At 39.5% G+C, this 17,669-nt stretch overlaps 1 protein-coding gene across 26 annotated transcripts in view; it reads left to right on the top strand.

Annotated features, from left to right (window-relative positions):
* LOC117163530 (pleckstrin homology domain-containing family G member 5) overlaps positions 1–17,669 on the top strand; it is an 83,031-nt gene that overhangs the window by 14,653 nt on the left and 50,709 nt on the right. The window contains exon 1 of one of the 26 annotated variants that reach the window (XM_076623992.1): positions 2,152–2,919. The exons of the other annotated variants lie outside the window; for them this stretch is intronic. The gene's annotated coding sequence lies outside the window, so the exon portion shown is untranslated. Of the gene's footprint in view, positions 1–2,151; positions 2,920–17,669 lie in introns of those variants that run through there. 26 annotated transcript variants of the gene reach the window in all.

The following is a 17,669-nucleotide window of genomic DNA, read 5'->3' as shown; positions in this document are numbered from 1 at the left end:
TTTTTCTAATTCGCGCCTTTTCAGCCGCGATGCTTTCACGTTACCTTTGCGTCACCAGGCTTCCAGTATACAGGGTATCCCGGCAATAAACGTATAGTCGGGAAGAAAGCAGTTAGTAGAAAATGTAGAATAAAGTTTTTCCAAGCGACGACCCGTTTTCAGGGAGATTCAGTTGAGAAATTTGGTTAAGTATTCTTGAAATTCGTTAATTAAGGATTAGAGATAGGCGCGAGTGCGACAAGAGGTTACGCTACGTGCGAAAATAAATCGAAACTGTAGAATAAATTTCGTTCACAAGACGTTCCATCGCTGAGAAGAGAGTAAAATTTGAAAATTTCTCGTGTGGGTGTATGTAAGTCAATTCTTGGTTGAACATGTTCGAACTTTACGATAGTTGAAACTATTTTCTTGTGAAAGAAGTCTTAAACAGGAAAACAATTTTTCCAACTGGTTTTCTTAAAAAGCGAGGCGCCTAGTGAAAAACTTACGTTCCATATTTTCGATTTATTTTTCCACGTAGAACCACCCCCTCGTCGATTGTATCACGATTATTGGATACACCTGTATATTCACATGTGTTTGTAATGCCTTTTCGTTTCCCTTGCGAAAATGGTTTCGTGAAAGCTCTCCCTGCCTGATGCGTTTAAATTATCGCGATAGCAAGGGTGGATGAATCTAAAATAAGACAACTACGATGTGGTGGAATTTTTTGGAAAATCGTTGCTCGACTGAGATTCCAGCGCACGGATTAACAGATTTTCCCTGTCAAGAAGTTTCTTCAAACTTGACGTTTAATGAATGAGATATGAAGAGCTCGTGATCGTTACTTTGCATTGCAGATTAAGTATCGATCATCGGACTATCAGATTCATCGGACAATCATTCCTCTATGATCTTGAAACGGTATAATGTTAACGATAGTATGTACGAAAACCGTGGCGCGTTATGCATTAGTATGTCCGAAAAAGTAGAAAGTAACAAATTGTATTTTTTGTTGGTTCGTGAAGGATGTGATCCTTATGCATGAAGACGTCACAATTAGGTAAAATAAGAAAAAGGCTCGTAGAAAAATCCTGGCTGGAAGCGTCTTAATTAAAGGGACCTCGATTAAAATAGAGCGTCTAACAATTAACATAACTTATTCCAACCAGCATTCGTACATATATACACAAGCGAATCTTCTCATCCGAAACCTGTTTTCAAAAAAAAAGAAGATGCCCGCCGTGATATTCCGTTAGGTGGCTGTATATGAAATTTCGCTTCTCTGGAAGATGAGTTTTAACGTTGATGGGCCAATATTATTAAGATCTATTAAATTAATTTGTTCTAAAATCTTGACCTACTTTGTTTTACTACAGTTATTAATCACGTTAAAGAAACAAGAATTTGCTATAAATTACGCATATAAAGTGTTAACAAGATTTATAGTAAAAATATGAAAAACCTAAATCTCTTAAAAAAATATTCATATTAAAAAGGCTGCTCTGTCCAAGAATATTGATATCAGAAGCATTGGTTACAATATTTTATATTCGATTCTATATTCCACATGCGCGTTCCTTTTTCACGAAATATCACGAATTTGCCATCTATCGCTGAAAAGCTTGCATCTTCCAATGGAATAAGTTATTCCTCTCTCAACTACTAACGCTAACTAATACTAACCGTACTATATAGAAGTACATTACCTTTTGATCATTAAATAACGTTAGAACCAGAAAACCAGCGAGACTATACTTGTCACATTTTTCTCCTGTAATCTTCATATGCACCAAACGCATGTACGCTCGTTCAAATTCTCTGAAAGTTTCAACGCGCGATAAAGATTGAAAAGAAAACGATTTCGACGAAGCTCGGACTATTTTGCTTCCAGCTTCTCGCCCCTTAAAAAACAGTCGCTCGACGAGCAGAAAGATCGTCCTGTACGACCTCTCCTCCTCACGCAGGCAATTTCTACGTTTCTCCGTTCGCTTGTGTCAAACCTCGAAGAAGAGGGAAAGAAGAGTTGTGAAGACGAAGAAGAAGCTACGTAAGCGAGGGGCGAAGAGCAGTGGGAAGCGTGACAAGGGTGGGAGCGAGCGTAGGGATGGAGGTGGCGTTCGATGTCCGCGCAGTTTCGAGCCATCCCCGTCCGGAGAGAATCGGTATGGGGGTGGGTCGAGTTCGAAATGACGGAGAACGGATTTTCCGTCTAGTAGAACGCGCGACCTCAGCCCGGTAAGATCGACGCCGCCCTCGCCCCCGAGACAACACGAGACGCGGTGAAACAAACCGACGAACGAACGCGACCACGATTCCGCTTAGAGCTGGAACGCTGCCGACACCCTTCGCCAGCGTTGTATCCTTATTTTTGGGCTATCGAAGGTGCAGAGTAACATTCTCTCTGTTTCGAATCTTGGCAAATATAACAAACAGGGTTCGATGGTCAGGAAGAAGAATTGAGATTGTAAAGTAATAAAAGAAAGCAGAAGATCGTCGTATGAATAGAGAAAAAGGTATCAATTGATCAGAGATCATTGAAATTTAGAGAGAAACACTGCGATTGTATATTTGATTTTCGCGATCGCCACGCTGGAAATGAACAGGATCGCCTCGTGCGCGAACACTGACGGAGGTTGATTCGCAATCGAGGCAGAGGCAGGATCAAAAGAAATAGCTCGGTGTCCCGAGATGAGAAGGAAACGTATGAAAAGATTCGAAGAAACGCGCGCAACCAGAACACGTAGGATGTCGGACTGATTGGCCATAGGGGAAGAGAGAAGGGACCGGAAGTGTGACGCAAAGTCTCAAGAGAAGGGCCGCTTGTACTCGCTGCTGGGCGGAAATCTCGATCGTAACTGAGAGACCGACACACGGTATCGGTTTTATGTTGGAGATCGCGCCACGTTTCCGTAACGGCGTCGTCGATGAGATTCGAAGGTAACGTTGCTGCATTTTGCCTGTACCGATACGTAGGAATTTAATCACGGAAAATCGAGTCTCTCGTAGAGAACGTTACCGAAATGTACTATATGCGACGCGCGTACGTCGAGCTTATCCTTTTTTAAGAACGCTATAGCGAGTTTAAGCGCACCGTTTAATAAAGTAAACGGGCAAGCAATTGCACAGGAAAGCTTTCTTTCCTTTCTGTCGTATTGTATTTCAAAACATCTAGAATAAAATCACGACTGCTACACGATACTGATGCTCGTTTTAACTTTTCCATTTTTGTTTGAGGAAAATAATGAATTATTTTCATTTCGCAATGCAATAGATAGGAGTATCGGAGAGAATATAAAAGAGTATCGAGCAAGCTACGTTTTGTAATTTCCGTTAGAGCATTTTATTTCCCAAACTCGATCGAACCTTCCTCTTATCACGATTTTATGTATAGGAATCAGACGTCCCCAATGCTCCACTAGAATCCATCGTTCCCCATCGGAGATCGGTAGAACGCGATTTCTATAGCGTCGAACGATGGTCAGCCGTTTGCTTGAAAAATGTCTACGATATTTGCGGAAATAAAACCTTTAGCCGAATCGCTAGTAGTCGGTTATCAGACGACAAACAGTTCTGTTTTTCGCCAGGCTACGGAAACGTTCTGTTGTATACATATACATATGAGAATTTAAAGTTGTAGAAAAGTTCTCGGGGAATCTGTACTCGATACGTTAACTTTCGTCTTTTCTCTTCGGCGATTAAAAAGAAATTTCTTTGCGGGCGTTGCCGGGACGAGTATAGGAAATTTAATCGAAAATCCATATGGAAATTCGCTTCGAACGTTGAAGCCGCGAACGAAACTACGAGTAAACGGGAATCGTAATTGAAAAATTTCTCGTCTACTTATTCGCGGATTTACACAACACGGTAAACAGGCGGGGGATGTCCAGAAGAAATCACATTAACACTCCAGCTAGAATTACAGGATTCGTCTGGTAAACATTTGTCTTGCAAATTACCTTGTTGATGATTCAAATTCAATTCATAAGTTCTAACTAACCTCGTTTCGTCGAAATCGTAAACTCGTCAAAGTACTTGTATGCATTAGCGGGCCACGCTGAAACCGTCCGCGGAACAACGAATCCGCGAAAAGCGGAAAGTTGCCTCAGGACAAAATGAGAAACCTCGATCTAATCGACTTACGAGCGATTTACTTTTGCGATCTATGAATAATTTCACGATAAAGTAACAAGTTAGTCCACGATGTAGATAAAACTTGGGAATTCTGTGAAAATGAAGAAAGTAATTACATTTTTAATTAAATTAATTACATTAGCTTTGCAACCTCGGCAAGGTCGAACCTTTCTCCCGACCTAATCGCATAATCGATCGCAGAGATGGAGTTCGATAGAAACCTTGAATCTTATCTGGGACTCAAGGAAGATATAATTACTTTGAATTCATCGAACACAATTTTATAGATTGATTGTTGAACTGGTAGGGTGATTTTTATTCTTTTAATTGAATAGGTCTCGATTTCATCGCGTTTGAGCGAACGCTAAGAGCCTTGAATCATTACGGAGAATTATTAAGTCGATCTACGTCTGACGTCGGTTCCTCGAAGATCGGAGACATTCTATTCCACGTAGATAATTTTTTAACGTGTAAGATATATTGAAAGAAATTATAAATGAAGAAACTATGATACCTCCTGAATTCTAAGAATTTTTTTAATTCCGAGACGGACAATTCTCCTTGACTGGAAATAATGAAACCAATTAACCATTGAGAAAATGTAACGAATGCGAGCTACGTTCAACTAAAATATAATTTGATAAAACAATAATTCATCAATGCAATATGCATCAACCTAATACTAATGAAACGTACATACTTGTTAATTTTAATGTCAAGATCAAACAAAATTTTCATCGGCAAAGAAAGAATAATGGTTTACAGTTCATGAAGCTGGAAGTAATCGCAAGATGGAAAAACGATTCGCGAAAATCGCATGCAGCTGCGTTATCCGGACAATTAAACACGCGCCGAGGAAAACGAAACGAACGTACACCACGTGCATCGCGGTTCCGCGTTGTGCATAAAGCGGCATTTACAAAGGAACTGGAAAAGAAGGTTCGTGCATACATTAGCAGCCCATCACAGCGATACACCGCTTCGATCGAACCGTGCTATTGACCACGGGACTTGAAAAGCCGTCGTCCATTCGTTCTATCGTTCGATCGGCCGAATGCACAATTCGACAACCGTTTTGTGCCATATCAATTTTCGACGAATCGTTCGCGCCACTCCTTGCGAAGCTCTCGTTTCATCGGTAGCCCGCTGTCTACTATCCGACTAATCGATAACGTCGGTGACACTGTCATTTTCTCGTTTTTTCGTGACACGACCACCGCTCTCTACGAAGAAAAGCGTCGCCGGATGTGTGTTCGCTCACAGAGATACGAGATACGAGGCCGGTTCTGGCGTTTGTTTCGAAACGCGCGGAATGTAATCCCAGATGCAGCTTTTTTAGATTGAACGAAATACCGTCGCGATCGATGGGATCGCGACATCCCGCGAAACCAAGCCACCAGAAGCTCTGCCGTCCGACGAAGGATCACCACTCGGTGGAACGCTGTTTTTTCAGTTGTGTAATCTCCTCGCGAATAGATATTTTGTTTGAAGCTTTAGGTAATTCCAGAGAGACGCCGAAAATTTGCAAATACAATAGTTACGGTTTTGTTTTTATCGCTGGAATTTTGTTGGATGACCGGTAGTAATTGAAATTCCTTCTCACACCGCTGTTCAACACGAATCGAAGTATGATGCGTTCGCAAGCGTTTCAGTATCGCGTGAAAATTCGTTTGAACACACGAACGTCTCGAGCGATCTAAAATATCTTTAAATAAACCCGAAGGCTAATAATTTCGCAAATTTTGCGAAATATCTCGATCCAGACCGATAATTATTGACATGCAACCATAATTACACGCCGGATGTGGTAACTTTGCTAATTATCACAGGTTACAGATTATTAAACGAAATTGAAATTGGAGCAACTCGTTTAATAGTTACCGATTCTGATGGATTTCCCAATGGTGCGCATTAACGAGCCAAACGTGGTAAGACGACATCATTGATTGGGAACTTTTTTCGGATCCATCGAGATGAATAATTATCTAACTAGCTTAATTGGACAGTAATAATATATTTTATTATTCGCCATATGTCAAGGTTTGTCGATTAAGAAAATAGACTCTACGAAGTTTGATAATTACAAACTTCAATTTCATCGGTATACATCAACTGTGAAAAATTAATTTAATCTCGTCATAATGTTCTATATACGTTGTAAAGAATAAAATAACGTTGTAGTTACATTATATTTTATCATACGCTTGAACGATGATGTACGTCGTTAATCAACCATCTTTGTAAAAGTACTAAAGTACTAAAACACGAAGACAATAAAGGTCAACTTCAAATTACAACAAGAATTACAAGTGTTAATGGAATTCTTGAGTTTCACAACAATGCCGACGATCGTTAAACAGAATTAACAAGAATAATCAGCCGAGTCCAAGAGCAACTGCTAATTAATAAAATAAAGGTAGGAACGCGCGTCGCAAAATGAAACCGGAGGAACGGATTTCCTCGTACACACATTTTCTAGAAACTTCGTTTTCGCTGTTCACGGAATCCTCATCACTTATCCAGACGTTGCATGGAACGATTTACGAAAATTCAGCATTTTCACCATGCAGCAGTTTAATAACAATTCGTTCTCCCACCGTAAGGATCGCGTTAGCAGAAACTGATCGCAGTTACGATCCGTCAATTTCCCCGGTAATGGTCTAGTTTCGTTGCTGTACGACGCAAACTTTCAACCAGCCTGCTTCTCCCACAAAATATTTTAATATTTTATCGCGATCCCGTCACTGATGTCGCGTTTTCACACTATCGTGTTATTCTCGTGTCGTTCCATTCGTACGAATCATCGTGGCATCAAGAGCGTACGATCGATTTGTCATTTTTTATTTAGAAACGATACTTAACGAAGATGGAATGGAATTAAAGACTAAGAGAAAAATTAAGGAGGACGATCTTAACATGACATAATCGAAACTAAAGATAATCAAAATAAAATATGTGCCTTTTCTCTGTAGACTTTTCAAAATAATTGTTAAATTTGCGAACTTTCGTAGAAGTCGACGGTATAATATTAATATTTTAATATTTTCGATACTGTAATATTACGATCAGTATCATTTCTCAAATTTTAAAGGAGATGAAATAAGTCATACTCGTGTAGTTTCAAAGATGAATATAAAGACGAGTAATATGGAATTGATCGAGGTAGTGGTGAATCATAAAACCGTTTTTCTATGAAAGATGAGAAGTGTGACTTATCATGTCTTACCCCTGTAGTCTTCGCTTTAATTCCCATTTCGGGTAATAGAGGATTCTGAAGGATTTAGGATGAGATCGATCCGATAATAGAAAAATAATTCTGATAATAGCTCGCCAGTGACGGGTACGTTTTTACGGTATTCCCACTAGCGATGGTGATTCAGTTTCTCGATGATAAAATGTGCGAGTAATTAGCGGTTTTTGTAAGATAGGAGAAATCGCGGGATGCATCGATGAAACTCTGAAAAGCGTGGCGAAAGATGAATATTTAATGCGATTTCCTTTGCCGTAATAATGAAGCGAACGGTTTAATTGTAATCCGGATGACGAAGAAAATTAAGCTCCAACGTTTTATTCTCGACGCCTTATTTTTAGTGTAGACAGTCGAGCCGCAAACAGATTTTAACATAATCCCGGAGATACGTTATTCCGCCTGGGTTTGAGAATTATTTGTTCAGCAGGCTTCACGGAACAATTTCCATCGCGAACTCGTTTCCATGTTCTGACAGATTGGAGTTAAACTTATACAGCCTGTTAACGCTTTTGTGATTGCATTGGGAACGTTCGTGGAACTATTCTTGTCATCTTTTTATCGATACCTCCGAGTAATCAATTTGCTCCTGCAGACAAAGATAAAACGTGCACGATAAGAGAAACCGAGGAAACAGAGATCAGTGGAAACTAGTTTAAAGGTGAAATAAGGAAGAACGCGCGAACGAGGTAATGAGCTTTTCCTAAATTCCACGAAAAATATCGGCTACCGTCTTCCGAGATTCGTAATCAGGATAAAGACCAACGCGTGTTTCCTGAAATTTTACTTGCTAACTTTCATCTGCATATGCATTCGAATTTAAAAGTCTCGCCAAAAATTAGTTCTTGCTTTATCCCTTAATTAGAAACGTCTTTAGTTAAAACGATAGTAGTAATAATTAAAATATATTACTTTCAATCTTTATGCAAATACACCACAGTGCTTATAAAGAGAAAATAAGTCGCTTTCATAGAACGATTTTAAGATTCAATACGTTGTCGATCGATTTCACATGAAAACTACTCTTCCATTTGATTTTCGAGTAAAATATATCTTCGTCGTCCTCTTAAATATTAATAACACCTAGAAAAGTAGATTGTTGCGACGAAGATGTTGGGTATTCGAGTGACGAGTAAATTCGCTTTCCTTGGATAACGGGATAGGAGGAAAACGCAGGTTCATCTTCGCTACCACGTAAACGAGCAATAATTCAAAGCTTCGCGTTTCGAATTGAGAATCCTTCATCCCCTAAAAGTTCTTCATATTTTATCACTCTGTATCATCTGACATAGTTACAGTGGATTCCAAAGGTGTATATATTTCCCGGCTTTTCTTGGTCACAAATTAAATGTTTTCTCACCGGGAAAGTGTACGTTCCTTCGCTTATTTTCCCGTTGCAGGGGAGAATTGAAAGCAGTAACACGCCAGCTGCTTTTCCTCATAAATAATACCCACGACGCGTAGCCCAACACCCCTTTACTGGCAACCGGATGTAAAGAGGAGCGGAAAAAGGGAAGCACATGCCGCGTGACTTTATTTAAAAGCGCAATACACCTCACCGGCGAGACTTTGAATTTTGACGAATAAATCGCGAGGCAGGCTGCCAAAGAACGAACGCGAGATCGTGCAACCAGTTCGACTATACGCTCTATTCGTATGCATACCTCATTAAAATTCTTCAACGGTGCGATCTTTTTTTATTGACGCGTCGGAACCACCACGTTCTTCGACTTCCGGCTATTGGTTTTGTTCGCGTCTCGTTCGCCATTTATGATCAATGGAGTAATTCATACGTAATGAATGTGGAAAAGCGAGAACGCGACAGGCAAGTGGGAATTTATGTTTCACGGGGGGACAAAAAGCGAGCCGGTTAATTGTAATTTGAATATTTATGCAAGTTGAAGGGTTCGAGTAAAAATAACGCCGACGACGCTGGGGAACGACATTAAGAAAAACGAAGGCGGGGTTACACGTTTGGGAGTTACTTTACTTTCGAATACGGGCACGAAGCTTTTATTTTAATGAAGATTGTGAAAATTACGGGCATCCGGTGTTTCGTAAATGAATTTCCTTTTTCCTCGTACTTGAAACCGCGTGCATAAATCTTGGAAACAATCACGCCGGGAATTAAAATCGAGACCGCTCGTCGAACTGACTTTTCGCGATTTATCTAGGTTAGCGTTTCGATATTTAATGACGTCGGGATAAAATCCTAACATTAAACGATCGAATGTATCAATGATTTAAAATGAGTCAGCGAAAAAAAAAATATTCCTCTGGAGAAATATTTAATCATTTCCAGCCAGTTGAACAAATTTTAATTAACCCCATTCCCTTTCCTTTCGAGTTGTCACGGCTCTGTCAACCGTGCGTGTCTCTAAATTCGGGACGCACCGCGAGTCGTGTTTTATTTTACCAAGCAAAATTAAATAAAGTCACGTAAAATACGATCGGTTTTTACTTGTGTATACAAACCGCGTGCTATGCTATTCAATATTTGGCTGTATTTTTACGCCGATCTAGCTTTACTTGTTTAAATTTCACGAAAAATTTTAATGCTCCTCTGTTATTAAAATCGCTGCTAATTTATTAAAATCATATTCGGATGCTGTTTAAAAATATCCATAAAACATTTCCACCAAGTTTGATTCAACTGTGAGATTCGAATCCGCGCACAGATAAATTTCCCGAATGTATTATGCGTGTTGTACGAAACATTAAAAAATTTCATTAGCGCTGTTACGAAACTCGACTATCACGATCGAGCATGAATTTTTCCAAGTAGCTACATTTCCACTAAATATCTTATAACTTCTCATCCACAATACTTCTATCTCATACATTTTCAAATTTAGGTTTCAAGCTTTACCGATATAATTATAACTAGACTACGTCTGTTTATGCAGATTCAAATTTTTACGATCGTAATTGAAAAATTGGAATCTCAGCAGAGATTTCTTTCGTCTACCAACAATTATAACAAATACTCTGGCTATTGGATATCTCGTACATATTTTGAACGTTATGTGCATTCCGTGTATTTTTTTGCATTTTCAAACTTCCCATAAATGCATAAAAATTTGCGGTCTATTCGTTTCTAACGGAATTTCAAAATATTCTGTATGGAGCATACAGTATGTGCATACAATCTAAATTTTCTTCTTTAAGTATTGAAATACTTTCGCAGAACCGCTATAACTCGAGGCAAGTTGAAACCGCGCAATTTGGATTATCGAGAGCTTGGATAGGGCGGGGTGGCGCTTAGACGCTCGCTGATTCGTTTATTAAAGTCAATATTCCTGGCTCGTCCTTGGATGCACGCGATTATCCCGCGAACGCGTGGAACGGCCAAAGGTTTCTCGAGTGGGACCGGAATTTACCTAGCGAGAAGAAGTTAATTGAGAAATCTTCTTGGTCCTTGCTCCGGAGGAAGGTCTCGTCGCGACGGGTCTAGGGGTGGAATTAGATTCGGTAGCCGATGATCGATGAGGATGACTCACCCTTGGGGACGAACGAGAAACGCACTCGGCCCATAATCGATGCTTCGGAGCACGTGGCAACGAAATACGTTCTCGAATTATGAAATACGGCATGGGACGTTCTTTGACGTTGATTTTATGCTTGTTATTCCTAGAAGTATCACGATTTAATTCTCAGACGGTGTATTTTTCCTTCTCGAAACTAATTGCACGCCAGTTCCGCTTCGTTCGCGCAATAAGGAATTCATCCGCCAAAGTATTTTGGGATTTGCTATCGAGACAGTTGAGAAAAAGGTCTGAGGAAACGGACGAGAAGCTGCTTGGAAACTCGAGGAATGCAGTAGTAGCAAACAACATAGATTATGTTCGATATCGTGGAATTTAGAATATTTCTCTGAAAGCTTTCTTTCTGTGCATAGTTTCGTGCGAAATTTTTATTTCATACGATAATGACAATGTCAAATTAATTGTAAGGAAATTCTTGAACAACGTAATCCTTATTCGTAGTAGGTTTCTATAAAGAATTACGAATTGTGTGAAAAACAACCAGTAAGAGAAAATCTTGAATTACGAAAATAGCAACTCTTCGTGATTTTTGTTCAAATTTACGAAGCATATCAAAACTCCATAATAATTCAGCTATCTATCTAGAAAATAATATGTATTAGACTTTGTTCGGGTGCACGGTAATGGAAATTACGATATTGGAATATTTACCACGTTATCGATATTGGAACTCATTAATTCTTCAAATATTTGGATAATTTTTTCCAAGAGTAATCGTGAAATTTAGAAGATATGAAAATATATCTATTAAAATTTTTTAATAAAAGGACGCAAGCCTTCGAGCCATATTGGTAATCAATTTATACAGTTTTTAGCAAACTGCACAATTGATTATTTCGACTGAAAATAGGAAACTAACGATAGGCAAGAGAGATCTTTTCGCGCTACGTTAACTCGAAGAGTTTAACTTCTTTGTAACTGCTCGTGAGACGATTAAAAAGTTTCGTAGCGTGAATGAGCAACTTGTAAAATTTGCATTTGGAAAATGTCAAGGTACGTGAGAGGCGAAAACGAGCATAACGAAAGTGGTAACAACGATAAAAGTAGCCCGGAAATCGTGTTCGCCCGGTGAAAACGTAATGCAATCCCGAAGCAAGGAATTGTTAGAGGGAAATCGCGAATAGATGATTTAAAGTGGCGCATAATGTGACATTACGTTGAATATGAAAGATTTCAGAAGCGTATTTGGGGCGTGGCGAGTCAAATTCCTTACGCGAATTCTATCTCGCTGTGACAGTAGTTTGTTATCGCGACGAACGTCTTTTTTTTTTTTTTAACCAAAAGCAACACGCTATTCTTCTCTTTATAATAACGTGAATTTATTCTACAAACCGAGGGAAACTGGTAGCCAAGTTGTTAAAACTTTTAACAAACCGCGAGTGCCTGTCGTTGATCTGAGTGTGATTAAGCGAGCAGTGTCGAGCCACAAATGCAAACGGCGACGTGTAAAAAAGAATATCGAATGTTACAGTCGAATGAAACTCCAGGATGTTTCATCCACGTATTCGCCTGCAGTTTTGCCAAATACAAGTTTACTTTAGAGAAGAGGTACTAGAGCTGCGAGGGACTTCTGTCTCGTCCGCAATAAAATTTTTGTTTCTGTTTCCGCGTTAGGATACATTAACCGCGAGATGTTACGAGTCTAATTACACAGACAATTGTACTTGTTTATTATATCTACAGTAACATTTTAAAATTTTGTTTGCACCGTAATACGACGTGAAACATATTTGCAAAGTTTGAAAGAAAATCGAAAATATATATAGAAACTAGAACACACTATCGCGCAGTGGTTACAGAAGTATCTGAAAAGACAGAATCTTTTATAAGACACGACACAACGTAGAATGCTTCGAGTTTCTCCGACTTTGAAAATCCATACATGTTTCACGTTCGTGAATACGCATATATATGGAATTCTATCTTCTTCTTGCTCCTCGTAAGATTGGATAAATTTGAACCGGATTAATTATTTCGGCTGTTATTTTCTTTCACGAAACACCAAGCACGAGCCAGTACCGTCCTAAAGAATAATTGACGACGTTTTAAATTCTTAGTTTTCTGGCCAAATTAGACTTTTCGCGAGGAAGCCTTCGATAGGAGTTGTACTTCATGGCGGGTCGATTCAGATATATCCGATCAATTTTTCATGAATGCTTCACAAAGGTATCCTGAAATTTCCTTCGTTGGTGAATGGCAAACTTATTTCACATGTATTTCAATCAAGTTTTGTTTTTTTTTTCTTTTTGAAAGCAGGTAGTAATACGGTCTGAAACGATCGAACCGTTCGGAATATCTTGAATCTCGTACAAAGCTGGGATTCAAAAGGAACTTTTTTTACGTGTAACTTCACTAACCTCGATATAGTTCAGAGAACACAGGAAAGACTTCGAGTTGAATCGAATTTCTCCAAAGAGAGGGGTATTTGCAATCAAGCACATAATGCTCCTCTTCTTGCGCGACAAGGGGTGGGGTAGCAGTGTTTTAAATTCGCGAGCTCTCCTCGAAAAGCGATTCTTTCACGATCGATCAGCCACGTGACCGGCTAATGGCGCGATAGAGCAAAAGAAGAGAAGAGGGGCCACGGAAATGGAGTGTGTCAGTCCAAGCTAAAGTGCCTAAAAGGACAGAATTCCACTTCACTTGGCGGCCATCTATCAGATTTTCGTTTTAATAGGTGGGTTCCAGCTCTCCTCGCGAACGACTCTCGATAGGTGAGCTCTCTCGAACGAAATTGACTCGAATATTTCTCCTCTGGTCGCTTATTAAGCTGACAGAATACAGCCCGTAAACGGATTACGATGTCGTTTTTAGCGATGCTCCGAGGAATTAGCACGCGGAATCGGTTTAAAGACTGGCACGGGCGAAAGTCGATCGTTGCCAACGTAAATTCGTAAAATTAGATCGAACGAATTCGTAAGCCGCTTCCGTACAGCAGTAACATTCCGTTCGTGCTCTGAATTGCACGGAGTCCTTCACAGGCTGGCTGGCTCGTTCAAAAAGTAACTGTAAATCATGAAACGCCCTATAGATTACCGCCTAGTCCGCGAGTTCTATGTACCGCGAAACCGAACTAGTTATCGCTTTATGTACCGAGAATACTGAACAACCACGATCGATATTATCGAGATTTTCCGAACGAGAGAGACGAACGACAAAGCAGGAAATACGTTCTCCGAATGACGCCCGTGTAACGACTAGTGTAACTTGTTGAACGTGCGAGCTTAACGCGATACGTGAACTCGCGTTGTTACCTTCGACCAACGATATCAGAGAAATTTCAATATTTGGAAAAGACGGATAGAGAATGCCGGTGCTTGGATAGTCGCGAACACATAAACAGACCAGCGACAAACCTCGAATCCCTAGCTCGAAACCAGCCGCTACCACGGTTCGTTTATCAATCTCGTTTCTGCAGAATTTCGATCGATTGGATTCCATCAGCTAAATAGATTCCCCTTTCGAAAGAATTCTTCGAATATTTCGAAAGTTAGATTCTATTTCAATCGCGAGAATTCTATATACCTCTCTCTCTCTCACTCACACATACACACTCTCTCCCTCGTAATAGAGAAAAGGGAAGAAAATACACCTACAGAGTCGCGAAGCTCGCAGTAACTAACGTTGGAAACAGATTCGTCGAAATGTTGTCGCTGTTAATCCCGAAAAAGTAAGGTGGATATTTCGTTGAAAACCGTGTCCGTACATATACAGTGTGATTCTACTTGCAGCCAGTTTATCTCGCGTTGCCCCAAAAAGATACAGGATTCCACGTTATATATAATGACTTACGCTTCTTTGTAAAATTACTGGCATTAAGAGTTATGAAGCCTTGTTTTATTAACTTGGTTTTCGGTGAATATCTCGGTGGTACATTCATAAAAAGTTTCTAATAAACGTTCGAATACCTTGGTGAGCCACATAGATAGTAAAAACCATGTAGCCATGTAGCAATGTAGATAGTAAATGTTATAAAGCTTGGTAGAATACTTTTTACAGTGAAATATATAAAATTATTTTATAAAGTTCGATAGAACTTTATATACTTGAAGAAGTATACAGTTATTTCATAAGATTTGATCAAATCTATATTTCATTGCAGTGTATAAATATTTCGACTTATTCCATTTCACCTTTAATCGATCCGAGAGAGGATAAAAATGGTGGAAACGTAATGGAAGTAAAGGTACGCCGGCTATAATTTAAGAAAAGAATCTGGCGAGCGCTTTTCCACTAGAAAATAGAATGTCATGCATATCTCGGTTTATTCTACTGCGGAGGCATCCGCACCGTGTCGTGCGTAGACTGAAAAATGGCGGGCCGCAGCTTGAAATAACGCGTGTTCCCAGAGCGCCGAGGAGAGTTTCAAAGAAGGAATAATTTTATTGCCGACTGTGATCGCAGAATTCTAATGAACTTTTAATCGACTTCTTCCCTAAGGGACCTGCGTAATCGTTTCTTTTATCTGCCATTCGAAGGAGAAAGGCAGAGAAGTGTTTGGGCGTTTAGAATGATAATTCGAATTCAATTGAATCGACTTTATCGTATCACGGATTCTAACTTTAATCACGAACCGTGCCTCCACGTAGATACTTTTGTGCCTCACGCATCGATGACCAATTAATTCTGCTTTAATCGTTATTTGCCTACCCTCTTTGATTCGGGCCCTGGTTCTAAGCAACGATCCCTTTCTCCCTTCCAAATTAAAGGGATCATCGATACGACACGGGGGATTAATTGTCCACGAGCAAGCTATCCAGACTGCTAATTGCCAGATAATGACGCAACGAACCTCCGCGGTTCATTGAAAAATCCTGACAGAGCTCGAGTGGCTTTTCAGATCGCAATACCATATCCGACATTTCTCTCGTAATGAAATCTTAATTAGGGGAAGGTCGCCAGTCGTAAAGGGATTATAACGTGACGCACAGATAACGAATGCTGACCTAAATTGAATCACGCGCTCGATTAATTAGTCTTCTTCGGGGTAAAGAAAATCTTCTTCCTTCGAAAGGTTGATAAATCGAACCTTAAAGAGTCTTTAACTTGAGATCAGGGGATTTCTTGTCACTACGCTGCGTTAGAACTCAAATCTGAAAAGTAATTGCGTGGAAAACAGCAAGATTGGCATTCTTTGATTGAAAATTACGCGGTAGAGTGGAATTATTTGGTCAAGAAAGATATTTCACTCGAGTTAAGCTAATTGATTGGTTATGAACAATTCTTTTAACGATTTACATTTGGAGATAGACTTTAAAACTCGTTATCAGTGGAGCGGTAAACGGTGAAGTATGTCGTGTACTTACGTCGACAGCCTTTTACGAAAGTATAGCTTCTAGTCATCAAGGGGGAAATTTGTTCGACTAATTTTAATATTGTCAGTTGTAATTATCATAATTCAATAACCTGTGTACATTACTTTAGTCTTAACAGTTATTTGATTGTCTATTTCGTTAGTTCTTGTATAACAACATCTCAAACATTCCCTTGAAGCAAATAATTCCAGCACAAATCGTTTTCTAGTTTTTAATATCTTTTCTTGCTGAAATGAAAGTACATGGTATCTCTTTAATCTCGGTAGTGTCTCGCAAAATATAAGTTTGATTATTTCAAGCAAGTTTAGAAGATTGAATTTTAAGGCGTTGTTGAAGCTTAAGAAATTCAAATAACCCTTCCTTACTGCGCTTGGCTTAGGAAGACTCGTTTCTGCGAGTGATTTCAAGGGTTGCGACACGTTGCAACACGTCCACTTTCGTCAACAAATCGATTTTTTCGCGCTCGCTAGAGAAATTCACCGGCCTGCTTCCAAGAAACTACCGCAAGAAAAGAAAAATTCTAGCCGAGTGTTCGCCGAGAATTTGCAAGCAGAATCACGTTTTTCCAGTGTGTAGTGACCAAACGAATACAAATCGACACTGGCAGGTGATCAAATTCGTAGCGAATAACCTGTTCCCATCTTCCGATATCGAGTTTTACTTTTGTAGACCGTAATATTAGACGGTTCTAGACTCGTAGTGTAGATTTCCAAGTAACGAAAAACGATTGAAATGGAAAATACGTCTGTATAATGCCACTCTTTGTAGCGGAACACGTTCGCGTACAGTCCAAGTGCTCTTTAGCGGCAATTTAGAACGTAGGAATCCTAGTGTCTGTAGAGTAGAATTTGACTTGATGAAACGTAGACGACTATGAGTATCTGAGCGGGTATCTTCGAGAGGGAGCGTGAATTAAGGTGGGAGAAAGGGGATTTCCGGGACTGAAAGAAGATTTATCGACCGGATCTCGATCACATAAGGAAAGGACATCTGTAATTGGACGACAAACACGAAAACCGTGTACCAAGAATCGAGCCAGTGTTATTTCAAACCGGTGTAATTTCAAAGGTTCGGATACTATGGTAGAAATTAAATTTAGTCCTTCAGGATGTTGAGTAAAATAATTAAGAGCTTTGGACTAATGAATTTTAATATATTAAATATAAACCAGACAATAGAATAATAATTACCTTACTTTACGTTCATTGTAATAAATTTTGGTAGTAAAGAAATAATAATTAGCAATATTTAATCTCCAAAGTGATACAAAAAATGTAATGAAAGTTTTCCTTGGAAATTCCTTAATGAATAAGACTACGATATCATTGTCACTCGTGTCACCGCCGAAAGGGACGAAACGTGTGTATTCATTCGTAATCCCTCCGCCTCCGCTGAAACAGCTGTACTCGAATTCCTCTCGATTTTAAAAATACGCGTACGTCAATATAG

This window comes from Bombus vancouverensis, chromosome 13 (genome assembly GCF_051014615.1).
Source record: "Bombus vancouverensis nearcticus chromosome 13, iyBomVanc1_principal, whole genome shotgun sequence".
NCBI classification, from domain to species: Eukaryota; Metazoa; Arthropoda; class Insecta; order Hymenoptera; family Apidae; genus Bombus; species Bombus vancouverensis.
Note: the sequence above shows the minus strand (reverse complement) of the source record. Positions and strands in the feature narration are given on the sequence as shown.